The sequence below is a fragment of the Acipenser ruthenus genome, chromosome 9 (genome assembly GCF_902713425.1).
Source record: "Acipenser ruthenus chromosome 9, fAciRut3.2 maternal haplotype, whole genome shotgun sequence".
Taxonomy (NCBI): domain Eukaryota; kingdom Metazoa; phylum Chordata; class Actinopteri; order Acipenseriformes; family Acipenseridae; genus Acipenser; species Acipenser ruthenus.
In genome coordinates, this window is record NC_081197.1 from 16,161,712 (window position 1) to 16,174,036 (window position 12,325).

At 35.7% G+C, this 12,325-nt stretch overlaps 1 long non-coding RNA gene across 1 annotated transcript in view; it reads right to left on the bottom strand.

The window, feature by feature from the left end:
• Positions 1–4,559: 4,559 nt before the first annotated feature.
• The window catches only part of LOC131738060 (uncharacterized), a 30,554-nt gene continuing 22,788 nt past the window's right edge, over positions 4,560–12,325 (bottom strand). The window contains exon 5 of the long non-coding RNA XR_009329599.1: positions 4,560–4,611. This is a non-coding gene — a long non-coding RNA (uncharacterized LOC131738060). The remainder of the gene's footprint in view (positions 4,612–12,325) is intronic.

Here is a 12,325-nt window from a genome sequence, read left to right on the forward strand (position 1 = left end):
AGTCACACTCTATGTTAATTACTTCTTGCAGACAATTTAGTCCAAATAGGTCATTCTATTGAGGCAGACGAAGTTACGTAGGTGGTAATTATTAAGATACAATTTACGCTGAGTATTGTCAAATTACTACTTACTGCAATTGTATTTCATTCAAAAATTTTCAAAATGCAAACTTGGAAAAATGTTGTCTTTTTGGGGCACCCCTTGTAATCCAGACTGCCTCAACATGTTCTTAAATAGGTGCTAAATTGTGTTTTTTAGATCAGTTGAATAGACCCTAATGTATGTAATGAGCCGTGGTTACACAATGTTCTTTGTCAGCTACATGATAAATGAAAACAAAACAAAAAATTTAAAAGGGCATACAAATTAGAGGGCCATGGGACCCCTTTGGACAATCATATGATTCTTAAAGAACAGACTTAGAAATTCAAGCACCTGCTTTTACAGATGTTGTTAAAGTGAATCAACCTTTTTTGCATCCAGAAGGGGGTGTACTTTAGTCACGCCTGCCTCTCTGCTTTACCTCTAAAAGCAGGTCATTAGAACAACTGAAAATGTAATCTGACCCCTCAGAAATCCAGCATATAATATATTCCTTGAATATATATGTTCCTCCAAATATAATTAATCTGTTTTTAATTTGTATATTTTATTTTTTATTTCATTTTTTGCATGCAACAGTGTTAAAAAGCCTTGATATTGTGAGCACATTTTCTCACATGATTTAACTGTTCAAGGGTTTGAAGTTTGGCAGTAACCCTAAATTTTGAGCTTTTATAATCTCATAATGAAGTCCCATATTTTTCCCAAACAAGGTTTTGTCATGGTTTTAATGAACTCATTGTAGTTTAAAGAACAATGTAAAATGTACTGGTTAGTTTAGTTGAGTCCCAAAGTCTCATCTTCATTTAGGAAAACTTACTTAGAGGTGATATATTCTGTCTTTAGTGTGACTCACAGGGAGCCACAATAAATTTGGTCAAATGTGTGCAGCATTTCTATAGCATTTGTACTTATGTTGTTATTTCAGTTTCTTACTTGCTCCATATGTCCTTATTCATAATTGTATACATGCCATAATGCTTTAAGTAACATAATCATTAATCATGTATTTAGAAATTAAGCATTGCAAATGGTGGGGGAGGACTTTGAATCTTCTAAAAATCATGACTCCCTAAACACTCTCAATGCTGACTGCACTTCCAATTTTTTATGTTTAAAGGCAATCAGGGGTTGCATTGATCAACCTATAGCTCCCCATTTTACAGCAAATAGAAATCGCTCTGTTATGTGTCAACCACGTTCCTTCATTACCCCTAAAAATACATGACTTATCCCAACATGTAGGTTCATCAAATTGAAACCTTAGTAAAGTCAAACAATGATCTAACCCATTTTCAGATGAATGGCACAACCAGCCAATCAATACATAGCAAGAGAAGATCTTAGTCACAAAAAGAAAACATATTTTTGATATTAGATTTTCATGGCTGGTTCTTTCAAAATGTCACATTACTCTACGTATACTCTAATTTTTTTAATGTCTCCAAATTTCTGCCAAATCAGTCTGCTAATGCAAGTAATTGTACATTTATCCAAGGTGACTTACAGAGACTAGGGTGTGTGAACTATGCATCAGCTGCAGAGTCACTTACAACAACGTCTCACCTGAAAGACAGAGCACAAGGAGGTTAAATGACTTGCTCAGGGTCACACAATGAGTCAGTGGCTGAGCTGGGATTTGAACGGGGGACCTTATGGTTACAAGCCCTTTTCTTTAACCATTGGACCACACAGCCTCTTCGTCTTGTAGACATCCTGTCATCTTATTAAATAATAGCATTGACAGTTAACAGCTTAGCTTTAGTTTGGTATACCGGTGAGTTATTGTACACATTACCTAATATGGAATTATATTGAAGACATCTCTGGAACCATTCTCTGTTTATTAATTAACTGCTTAAACACGTTTTAAAACAGACATTTGATGTAGAATTGTGCCTAACTACATATTCAAAATCAGGCCAATCTAAGAAAAGCACATCACATTAAAAAACATGACCTAAACTAATGGACGTATTGTAAAATTCTAATTTACAAAATAAAGCTCCAGTTTAGGATGGTTTTGCTTGCAACATGTCAGCAAATTGATAAATGCCAGCTTATTGGATAGTTGTATCACAGGGTAATAAAATGCGATGTGGGTGATTAATTTTTTTTTGGCTGAAAATTGCTTTTTATATTTCAAAAGATAAATAAAATAATATATCCTTAAAATGTTATGATTAGGTGAGCCATTCTCTGATAAATAACATCTTAATTTAATTACAGCTTAATAGTTATCATAGTCCTATTACATATATACACATATATCGTTTGTAGCATTACATAAAGTTACACTTTTATATTCACAATACAGTGTGATATCTCAACTGAATATGAATGCATGAAATAATGGTGTAGGTGGTAGGCTTTTAAATATTGAAGTTCCCACATGAAATATTTATAACAACCTAGATGTCTCAGAATCCACAAACTCAAAACTTATTTCACTCCTCCTCGCCTCCTCGTCCTAATCAAACATTATTAGTATTACAGCAGCAGGCTCCCTTCTCTTTAGCATGACTTGAAGCTTTATTCGGCAGTCTTGGTATTGAGGTGGAAACAAAGGCTGGGTGGTGAAACAAGATTACTCTAAGAAAGAAAAATGAATTAGGATCAGACAGCTACATTTGATAGTGGGATAGAAGATCCTCCCTTCCAGCAAAGCTTTTACTTGATTGCCTAATGTTTACAACATCCAAATGGAAAAACTGAGACTATTAGAAATGAGTATGGAGTGCAATGAAGTGCTGCATTTCACATAAACATTCTACAGAGCCCGCCATTGTTCTTTTGATAGCACTTGATAGCATTAATGATTCTACTTGTCACAGTCAACTGGAACAGTACCTTTAAACCTCTAAGGAAAAATAGAACACTAGAACATTGTATATGTCCCGTGGGATTGTTCTTGGGGTTTTTTTCAGAGCCTCATTGACTAGGTTCTACCGCCTGGGAGGTGCTCCATGGGGTTTTTAGTCAGGATGAAGCTAGCTAGCCAGGGTTGTCAGCTGTAGTGAATGTGCTGTGTAGTGAATCAATGCCAAATTACAGTAACATTGCAATTGTGTTAGTTGCTTACCCAACCATGTTGTCTACTGTGCAAATGCTGTTCAATCATCTTCCTTCATAAGGCACATCTTGTTTGAGGTTTTTTTTTTCAAACTCAAAATGAGTAACAAAGGACAAAAGATATTGCACAATTAGTAGCCATTTGAGTAATATTAATAAAAAAAACTTTATAATAATAGCACACAAATAAAAGTGGACATCATTTTACAGTATTAGATCAAGGGGACATTAACACAATAAAGTAATGAACTAAAATAGAACTACTGATAGCAGTGCACTGATTCCATTGTGTCCCATATAGAACACTACAAAAATAGCTGTGATAAGCTCCAGCAATTGCTTAAGAAGACATGTGGAATTAAATAGGTAGCGGGCAGTGTTGGGCTGTTACAGATTATGTTCCCTGTCGGTGAGATGAGATGAGATGAGATGAGGATGAGACATTACGAAAGCAGAAAAACCAGACTCTTTTGCACAGTGGTAAAGATGCTTTACCATGGTCAGCCTCCACCCAATTACAATATATTATAAGGCATTATAAGGCTAAGAAGGAACCAACATTAAAATGTAATCTTATGGGTACTGTAGAGAGGTATGTTTGGTTGTGTTTCTAGTTGTAAGTATGACCCACTCTTGAGAGACTCAGCAGAGGTCAAAGGACTTTTTAGGGTAGTTTTCAAGATGACGAGTTCCAAGAGTTTTTATGCCTAACGTGTAAGTTAAATAAATGTTCTTGAGATAGAAACCTATAGTCTGGAAACATTACAGGTACGTTTACAGAAATCCCACCTTAGGATAACTAATTAGTGTGTTAGTTGTAGAAGTGTAAACCATAAATGAAAATGGGCATATATACATGTTAGTTTAATAGTTGATTGCAGTGTTGAAAGAGATGTGAACCATTAAGCCTGCTTCAAAAAAAATATATGAGTGGCTGATGGGATAAATAAAATCCAGTATATGTGCTGTGGGGAAGTCTTGCATCTTGCACACTATTTATAATAGTCACTGAAGCACACATTTTTATTTGCTTGTGAATGTTCCAGTTAAATACCTTCAAAATGTCAAGTATCAAAAGAAAGTCCAAAGGGATTAATACAATGGTGTTTTATGTGAGAAGTCCTTTTTAAAGCCATCTGGTGTCTTGAGGGTTTATTTCAAAAGAGTGTAAAACTTATTGATCATGATTGCTAACAATTATTTATAATTATATATTATTATTGTGTGGTATGATGGGGCATGTAGACAACAAAATACAGTCCAGACAATGTTGTAAGTGACAAAACAAAAGAGGGTTTATTTACAAAAATAAACAAAAGAAAACCATGAGGGGATAGCGATGAGGTATTTAATATATAAACCAAAAAATAGCATGGGTAGTTTCTTCAGCAGCTGTCTCTGTCAGGCTGACGGCACACTCGCTGGTTCTTTACTCTTCAGTCGTGTCATGGTGGGCCGAGTAACAAGAAACAAAATAAACAGTCAGCACTAACAAGGAACAAAATAAACAATCAGCACTTACATGAAACAAATAATTCCTCCTCCCTCAGGCTTCACAGACTCCTCCTGTGTTTCAAGGACCAACCTGAGCACAGCAGCATGTCACCTTTTGTATGCCAAGCCCCGCCCCTATAGCCAGAGGAACACCATTCCCTGTATGACAGGTGTTCTTAACATTCACATGACTCGACTGGCCAGGATTTACATACTTGCACATACTGCCCCTCACCAAGATGGCACCACCCATAAAGGTGACAGGTCACGGTCACGTGATCTTGGTAAGGGAAACCTTGGGTTCATTCTGCTGTCGGGAGGCTGATTTGCAAACCAAAACCCCTTTGACTCATCACAGAATGTCTAATACAATTTACCCACTTTAAGTGAGAAAAGAAAACTGCAATATTGAACGATCAGAGGTACTTTGCTATCGGCAGGTTTCATAGATTTGCAGTAATCTTGTGGGGGTTCAATTAAAAATGTTCCGCTTGAGCTAAAATTATTCAGAGAGGCTGCCCGTCAGGACCAGTTTTCAGCCAATGGTCATGCTTCAAATTTATATAACGGGACCTTATAGCTTTAGGATTCTCAACTGTTTGGCTCCATCAGAGCCATTGATGAACCTTGAGCAGACACATCATAGTATAGTCATGGTTCAGTTTGCCTGTACAAGCTTGAATGAGTTTATCTTTATCATCACGTTTCATCCATATTGCAGAGCACAACAGAAAACCAAGTCTGCAGTGTTTGTTCAAGCATTAGTGATCGTGATAGCTCTCGCCCCAGCCCCCCACAACATTTTCTAAGGCTGTCACACTGTTATCAAACCACAATGTCAGCAAACTCCAGAGAGTTATTACGGCTGTATGTCACCACCATGCAACTGAGAAGTGCTCCATCAAGGTACCTGACAGTTCTTAAGTAGGGTGATTTTTTTTCCCTAAACTTCAGTTTTAAAGTGCTAGGGCAATGCCTCACCCCATTACATCTTCTGCCTCAAACAGAACCATAAAAATGAATACTGGTAAATTATCTTTTCCCTCAAAGGCTTCCTGAAGCTGGAATGTGCAATCTGATAATAGCAGGTCATCTACAGTAATATGCTTAGGCCCTTTAAAATGGTTGTAACTAACAAAATAATTTCATAAATCTTGCCTGTCTTGCATTTCCATTCGCTATATAGGTCCGTAATATGCAATTTTGAAAGAAATTAATGTTATAGCAAACATTTTTATTTTAAAACATTGTATAAGGTAAATGATATTCTCAGTTTCTGTGCTTTCCTCTCAGCAAGGGAAGTCCGTTACTCTTCTACTTCCTAGGTCATTTCACTTCAGCAATTTCCTTGGGGTCAAAACATCTTACTGGCTACAAAGCATGTCAGTCATTAGGGGAAGCAGCTGGTAGGTTTGTGGCAGGAAAGAAGGTGTAAATGCCACGCTCTAGTAGAAACAACAAAGAAGTTCAACACAACCTAAAAGTTCCAGATACGAAGTTTTAAAATGAAATTACAGGTTTGCTATATGATGTGTTTCTTTCAAAACTACACATTTGAGACATATTTACTGAATGTATGTGCATGGCAGAGAAACTAATTACTTTAGCAACTTAATTATGCAATAAACATCCTAATAATTTATTTACATTTTATTTTTGTTTTTAATGCTTGAAAGTTTAACCTGAGATACGTTTTCTTTAATTAGGGCAGCAGTGTGGAGTAGTGGTTAGGGCTCTGGACTCCTGACCAGAGGGTTGTGGGTTCAATCCCCGGTGGGGACACTGCTGCTGTACCCTTGAGCAAGGTACTTTACCTAGATTGCTCCAGTAAAAACCCATCTGTATAAATGGGTAATTGTATGTAAAAATAATGTGATATCTTGTAAGTCGCCCTGGATAAGGGCGTCTGCTAAGAAATAAATAATAATAATAATTACCAGTACAGTAATAAAACATGAACTTGATTCAAAATAAGCTAAAAAAAACACAGACTCACTTGTTTTGGCAGAGGAATTATCACAAAAAATTGTAAATAGCTGTTCAAATAAATAGAAACTCCTGCAAAAGCCCTGTTTTCACTGCCAATGGATGATGGCCTATTTCCCCATTACAACTAGGCATTTATAGTTTCTATTGAAAGAAATCTTTTTAAACTTATATGAACAATTTCCAAGAAATAGGCTCAGCGGGTGTCTAGTATATTTAAAATGGGTAACTACTGCTGTATTTCAGAATGTGACATCAATTAGTGATTTTGAAAACAATACTTGCCACTGGTACTGGTACAGTAGCTCAACAGTTTCATCAAAGGGCTTTTTTTATTGTTCCCTCTAGCTTCTGTGTCAGTACCAAAATTCAACATTCTACATCACCCAGATAAGTTGCAGCCTGTGTGGATATGCCTCGAGCGACTTTATGCCAGTTCTGTATATTGTTTAAATCAATATATGCCAGGTACTCTGTTGATACCCAGCTACTTAGCAAACCCAATCAATTAGATCCAATCATACCAACTGGTTTCCATTTTAATCTAATCAACATCCACAGATTCAAGGTTGGAATTAGATTAGTAATTAATCCTTTCTTTTTTCAGTTTGTGTCATGAACTAAGTGACCTAGTTTTTTTAAAGGCTCATGGCCTTTCGCTTCGTTTAGGTTACCACATTCGTGTACATCATTTTGCATTCAAGTGGTTGAAATTCTATCAAAGTTATTAAAAAATAAATAAGTTTTTGATTGCAACATTAAAGATTATTATGTAGTGTATATAAACTTCACCATCAAGGAGGTTAAACTATGAATTTGATGATACCATGATTTTGGGACACAGCTGTTTTAATAAAAGAAAAAAGCACAGTATAAATAACTGTCCATAGCTTTTGTTTTAAACTTACATGTTTCGTATTAGAAGATCCACCAATGTACTGTAGGAGGTGTTGAACAAATGTGTCTATATTTGTATAGCACTAGGAGATCTATCTTTAACAGTTGCCTGGTAACATACATACATACATACACTGTCTTCATATGATGTTAACTAAAATGAGCATTGTATTTTGGGGTTGGATTATAAGACTGTCCTAGAAATGGAGTGATATCTCCTGCTGATTAAGTTTAAACATAGGAGTGAACTCCAGACAGTCACCACAAATATTTGGCACAGTATTTACAAAACTGAAATTGTTTCCATGGCAGCTAAACATGACATATGTGCTAATACTCTCAATGTAAAAATAATTCAATAACAATTGGATAAGCAGTTCTCTATACATAAGTAAAACATATGCGTTTATACATATGGACATAACAATGTTGTAGCTACATGGCTACACGGTGCATCTACTGTACAAGGAGATAACATTTATGGTGGAGACTGTTGCCCCAAAGTACAATAGATGTGCCCTATTTTTATATTTCATTTTTTAAGGTACTGGATTGCTAAAGCATTTACATTGTATTGTAACTATAAAAGTCTTCTGCTTTTGTAATTTGAATTATCTCTGTTATTTACCAGATCCAAGGCTACCAAAAGACTTGTGTGACAGTTATTATTATAATAATAGATTCAGTACTGCAGGACCAGAGGCAAAATAATATGCAGAGAATATATCTGGAATCCTTTTGCCAGAAGGGCATTGTGATGGCAACCTGTTTTTATAGCTCAAGGATTACCTCCACTGCTGGCTTCATGAATGCATTCTCTTGATTGCCTATTCTGCTACCTTGTTAATGTATGTGTTGATGTTGTCAATCATTACAAAATGTAATTTTTCAAATGTATCCAAGGACTGAAATGTAGGATGACTTCATTGTTTCCTCTGTTAAACTCACATAAATAAAAAGCACTTTTTTGGTTTGTTTTGCATTGTGAGGAATATATAAAGGTCTAACAAGCCTGGTCCTTCTGTTTGGTTTTTTCAATGCTATTTACTTAAACCTCTATAAAGTGTTGTATGTTTAAACATACATGTAATTTTAAAAGACCTGATAGTGTCTGTATCTCTCTCTCTCTCTCTCTCTCTCGCTCTCTCTCTGAGAAAGGCCTTATATATTACGCAAATTGTACAGTTTGTATGCAGTTAATCTAATTTAGCTGCAACGTATATACATTGGTACTGTATGTAAAAAAATATATTAATTTTAATATTATAAAGTTAAGGTACACATTTGCACTTTAGTTATTTAACAGCGGAATTTTAGCATACCTTTCTTGAAACTTTCTAGGAATTTGGACAGGTATATGGACAAAAAATAACAAAGCAGGATGAAAGATTGTGCAGTTTAACTATAGTGAGCCAAAGACAGAAACACAATGAACAGTGTCGCTGATTTGAAACGGATTGCTCACATTTCTTTGCAGGTCTGAGCGCATCATATTTCTGACACTCACTTGACCCTCCTTTGTGTTCTACTGACCCTTCAGAGAAGCCTCCCTCCGGACCTGTGAACCTCGCTGTAGGACAAATGCTCTGCCAGGATAATTGAGTTACAGGAACGTTCTTCTATGGCAGGTCTCTCAACTATGTAAATGTCAGCCTGGAAAATCAGTGCTTCCATAGGCTTGTAACAGTCTCCAAGAGAGATATGAAATAAATGATATCTCTTATCCTAGTTTATTTTAATTGCCAGTAGAATTCTTTGATACCTTCCTGGCAAGAGAAGTTAATTGGTTTCTATCACAATTACAACTGAACCCACTATTCTTTAAGCAGAAATGTGCTTGAAGTTTTAGTCCATCAGTAACAGGTTATTTCAATGACTAGTCCCATAAATACTGCTCTGAGAGGTACAGTCCCATTCCCACTGTTTAAGCCACTTACTGTGATACCTGAAGATAACATACTTATATTTTAGCTTCAGGTAAATTCAGTTGTGTAAGAGTGTCCATTGACTCCATTTCAAACTCTACCCTCCAACAAGTATTGGAACAGATAAATTAATTCAGAAAGACTGGGATGGGTCATTTGTTGCCAGTTTTCCCCACTCAGATCCCTTTCCTGAATAGATAATTGTCTTCTGTTCAAAAATGTTCCGATTATTTTAATGAGCGACAGTATTTTAATGCATACTTTTATACAATGAAGATAACATATACAACATGCAAGCCTGCTTGAGTTTAATTTCTTATTTTAATTAAGTAAAGGCTTTGCTTTTTACAACCTCTGATGCAGAAGAAAGATTTTAACAACTTGTTAAAAGTGAACATCTACAGCTATGAATCAAGCACAACAGAAACAAACTGTAAGCTGCATTATTGTGCACCATTCCTGGCAGGTAAAAGTCAAATTTCAGCTGCTTGTTATGACTGACTCAACTACAGTAAAATTACTAATTATTCTATGTTTTTGCTTGGAGGCATGGTTGAAACATAAAATTGTTCGACAAGAAGGATTTTTATGTATAAAGTACTGTACAACAGTTAATCTTGAACCTTTTCATAGATATATATCTTTTGGAGTATCAGATTTATTAGCAATACATTATCCCAATTTTCATGGTTTCCTTTTCAAAACATATACTGAAAGAAAAGACTGAAATATCTGGCATATGTGGAATACTGACATTTCTGTTTCTAGGCCGAGATTCTCAGCTGTATGAATGGGTATTTGTGGAAACTAACCTGTTGTCACAAATTATTTAAAGATAACAGACACAACAACTGTGTGCTGTGAGACACCCGGGCCATGGATTTCTTAAATAGCTATAAACGTAACATCAATCTTGCTAATTGTACTGTAGATGCTCTACTATAACTAGCCAGCTTTTCTAAAATGAATAATTACTAGAGTGTGTATGTGCCTTTTTAAGTAGCAGTTAAGAAATAGATAAACAGATGTTACAAATATTTGTTTAATTTCACATTTCTGAAACTATTTACAAAATTATCCTGTTAAAAAAAAGGTACAGCTATAGACAAACATTTTGCATCACCCTATAGAATTAACAAATTTTGCTTCATAAAGTCAAATGAAACCTATTGAATTACATACCACTTGGTAGTTTCCCATATACTTAACAAAAAACTAACAAATGTGACATTTCAAAATACTGTACTACTAATATGACTTTTGCAATATCATTTTGTAGATCTAAATTATGTTCATATAGCTTTTTTTTTAAAAGGATGTCTCATTCCTAAAATTCTAGGTGATGTAAAACTTTTGACCATAGTTCATTTAACGCCAATTTAACATCCTAATCCGAATGTTAGTTAGAGAGAGAGAGAGAGAGAGAGAGAGAGAGAGAGAGAGAGAGAGAGAGAGAGAGAGAGAGAGAGAGAGAGAGAGAGAGATTAGCTGGAAAATCTAGGTTCTAGCATATCACCCATAACCTCAAAACTATCAATCAGAATTATAAAGTAAAACTATAAGAAACTAAGTCAAGAAGACAAACTTTTCAGCTAGTGCCTTCTTTAGTGTTTGTCTCTTTACTTGGCTTCATCAACTTCATATTATTTATTTAATGGGTGGTGGGATGGGGCAGTTGTAATCTGTGTTTTAAATCTTACTCTACAATAAATATAATAACATTGTGTCCATTCATACTTTTTTTCCAACTTCCTCCTCAACTGGACTCAAATCCTGCAAATGGAAATTTGAAAAAAAAAAAATTGGAGCCATAAGGGACTATCGTGTTAGATGCAAATTATGTTTCTAATGCATTATTTATTTTCTGATAACCTAGAAAGCAATAGCCATTCATTGACTGACAGGGTCAAGAACTTATTTGATGAACACATCAGGGGTTTTACACACCTCCTCTGACCTGTCAAATGGCTGGATTTCAACACAGTTGAAGCCCAAGCTACTGTTTAGTTATGAACGTGTAGAAACAGACAGATGTAATATATACAGTACATTGATTTGGGTTTTCTCTAAATGTGACATGTGATCTACCATATGCAGTTAATGTATTGTACTTGTATACAGATGAAACGCATCTACAGATATCAACAGTATGGGCAGAAATATACAGAAAAAAAGGTCATGGGGATATACTTGCAAAAAACAAAGTACACGAGAAGGATGACTCAACTAAAGCTTGTGTAGAAGGTGATCAAATATATATTAAGTGAGCATATCAAGCATATCAAGTTTGGTCATCGTATATTGTTCTCACCATCGACATAATAATGTATTGTATATCCAGACTATATAAATGGCAGGCTTTGTTAGCAAACCTAAATCAAATTAATAGAAGCACATAATAGGAGAACTACACATTTTTAACACTGACAACTAACTTGAGTCAAGGGATCCCCTCATGCACTAAATTTGAGTCTATTCCATTCTATCATACCATTGTGTTTCATGGCTATTTCTAATCATTGTTGAGTGGAGTATTGTGCTCTCATTTACCCCTGGCACATCGAACCAGTGAAGGCTCGGTACGGTACTGTATGGGTACGGGTGCTTTTCCACTGGCTGTTTGTCGAGCCGAGCGAGAACCAAACCGTGAAACTCCGGCCTCACAAGACATCTGAATCTGGCTCCGAGCCAAGCCGTCATTACGTTGCATCAGTCAGTACACTCCAGAAAGACAACCAACAAACAACATGGCGGGCAGCGAGTGTGATGAGAGAAAAGTACATCCTTGAGACGCTGAGAAAGTGCAGGCTCTAGCTTCTCTGTTGGCAGACAGAAGTGTTCATGAA